Below are 3028 nucleotides of genomic sequence, written 5' to 3' on the forward strand. Positions count from 1 at the left end.
CCCTCGGGGAACCATGGTTACATACGTAACCTAGAGACGTTTCAGCATATAAGGCCTTGCATTCTCTTCATTTGCTTTGTTGCACTAAAATAGTGTTACTGTTCACAGAAATACTAAACTCAACTTCTTGTGCTTTGAAGCTCTAACATAACTTCATGAGCATGAAAATCCAAACACATTAAAATCTGACTTTCTGCATTGCAAATAACATTTAATTTCACATATTGGAGATAACTTTCATGTGGGCAAGCTGTAGTCTTAACATTGCAAAAACCAACTTTCTGTAACAGAGAAAGAAGGTTTTCAGCATATGAGGCCTTGCAATCTCTTAATTTGCTTTGTTGCACTAAAATAGTGTTACTGCACACAAGAAGCACTAAACTCAACTTCTTGCGCTTTGTCGCTCTAATATAACCTCATGAGCATAAAACTCATATCAGATTAAAATCTGTCTTTCTGCATTGGAAAAAAACATTTAATTTCACTTGTTGGAGATAACTTTCATGTGGGCAAACTGTAGTCCTAACATTGTAAAAACCAACTCTCTGTTACAGAGAAAGAAGGTTTTCAGCATTAGAGGCCTAGAATTATCTTAATTTGCTTTGTTGCACTAAAATAGTGTTACCGTTCACAGAAGCACTAAACTAAGCTTCTTGTGATTAGTAGCTCTAACATAACTTCATAAGCATAAAAATCCAAACACATTAAAATCTGACTTTCTGCATTGCAAATAACATTTAATTTCACTTGTTTTAGATAACTTTCATGTGGTCAAGCTTTAGTCTTAGCATTGCAAAAACCAACTTTCTCTTACAGAGAAAGAAGGTTTTCAGCATATGAGGCCTTGAATTTTCTTAATTTGCTTTGTTGCACTAAAATAGTGTTACTGTTCACAGAAGCTGTAAAGTAAGCTTCTTGTGATTAGTAGCTCTAGCATAACTTCATGAGCATAAAAATCCAAACACATTAAAATCTGACTTTCTGCATTGCAAATAACATTTAATTTCACTTGTTTTAGATAACTTTCATGTGGTCAAGCTTTAGTCTTAGCATTGCAAAAACCAACTTTCTCTTACAGAGAAAGAAGGTTTTCAGCATATGAGGCCTTGAATTTTCTTAATTTGCTTTGTTGCACTAAAATAGTGTTACTGTTCACAGAAGCTGTAAAGTAAGCTTCTTGTGATTAGTAGCTCTAGCATAACTTCATGAGCATAAAAATCCAAACACATTAAAATCTGACTTTCTGCATTGCAAATAACATTTAATTTCACTTGTTTTAGATAACTTTCATGTGGGCAAGCTTTAGTCTTAGCATTGCAAAAACCAGCTCTCTGTAACAGAAAAAGAAGGGTTTCAGCAAATGAGGCCTTGCATTCTCTTAATTTGCTTTGGTGCACTAAAATAGTGTTACTGCTCACAGAAGCACTAAACTCAACTTCTTGTGCTTAGTCGCTCTTATATAACTTCATGAGCATAAAACTCCTATCAGATTAAAATCGGTCTTTCTGCATTGGAAAAAAACATTTAATTTCACTTGTTGGAGATAACTTTCATGTGGGCAAGCTGTAGTCCTAACATTGCAAAAACCAACTCTCTGTTACAGAGAAAGAAGGTTTTCAGCATATGAGGCCTTGAATTCTGTATATTTGCTTTGTTGCACTAAAATAGTGTTACTGTTCACAGAAGCTCTAAACTAAGCTTCTTGTTATTTGTAGCTCTAACATAACTTCATGAGCATAAAAATCCAAACACATTCAAATCTGACTTTCAGCATGGCAAAAAACATTTAATTTCACTTGTTGGAGACAACTTTCATGTGGGCAAGCTGTAGTACTAACATTGCAAAAACCAACTCTCTGTAACAGAGTGTAAGGATGGTTTCCCTACGGTGGTTCAGGCTGTAGAATTGCCGAATGACTAAAGAAACGTTATCAGCACGATGGTATAAAACTGTACATTTCTAGTCTATTACCACCCACTGCCACTTATACCAAAGACGGAAATAAGCGCAGTTAGAATAGCTAAATATGTGGGAGAGCGTTGCTATTGAGTGACTATTGTATTGCAATAGGTAGCACTTTAATATTAACCTTGAATCAAGACTAGTTAGCACATAATTAATAATTGAAATGGTTTAATAAAAATATTTTGTTATGGTTACACTTGAATTGGTTACAAAATAGATGAAGGATGGTAAAGCATAGTTAATTGTACCCAACATGTAAAATATTACTTGAGAGAAAGAGATAGAGAGAGGGGGGAATAGAGAGAGGAAGAAAAAGAGGGAGAGAGGGCAGAGACCCAAGAAGAGCTCCAACAAAGAAAAGAGGCAACACAACAGTTACAGTCCTCTTTTATCCCTTCCTTGACCATGTAACTAAAAACCAAATGTGAGACATTCAAACTGACCAATCAGCAGATTATAACTTCACCCACTGGGCAAAAGGTGTGACAATTAGCAGACCCCCGATGCATACACATGTTGGCCTACAGGCCTTGATCACTATCAGCACCTCTGTGCCTTCAGGAATTCCAAATGGCCCTTTTGTTACTGAAGATAGGTTTGGGACAGGAAAGCAGAAATCTTTGATAATTTTTGACCTTACAAGATCTTTTCCGCATTGATGTTCTTTTCCCGCAATATTTGTAATCAACAACGCAGCAGCGCAGCATCTAGTGGCTTTAACTGGACAGGCTAACAAAAACATTAAAATGCAACAAAACTTACATCGTCATCGCATCTCGTGAGCCACTGATAAGGCTGCCTCCTTAACGCACACCTAAAACTCAAAAGCAACGTTTTTGCATTCGAATGTGGATTTTTATTTAAAATTCGACGAATATTCTAAATTCAAATTTTTTTTGACAGCCCTAGAACTTATCCTTTTATAATGGCTATTATTGTTCATTAAAACTGACATTTAACAAAAAGAGTCAGTGTTGTGCTTATTGTCACGGTTCATTGTCGATCGTTACTTTCCAGCATACACCACACCTTCCAAGTAAGGGTACTATTGGCAGTGGAAAT

Source organism: Sinocyclocheilus grahami, unplaced genomic scaffold, assembly GCF_001515645.1.
Source record: "Sinocyclocheilus grahami isolate Dianchi unplaced genomic scaffold, SAMN03320097.WGS_v1.1 scaffold1879.1, whole genome shotgun sequence".
NCBI classification, from domain to species: Eukaryota; Metazoa; Chordata; class Actinopteri; order Cypriniformes; family Cyprinidae; genus Sinocyclocheilus; species Sinocyclocheilus grahami.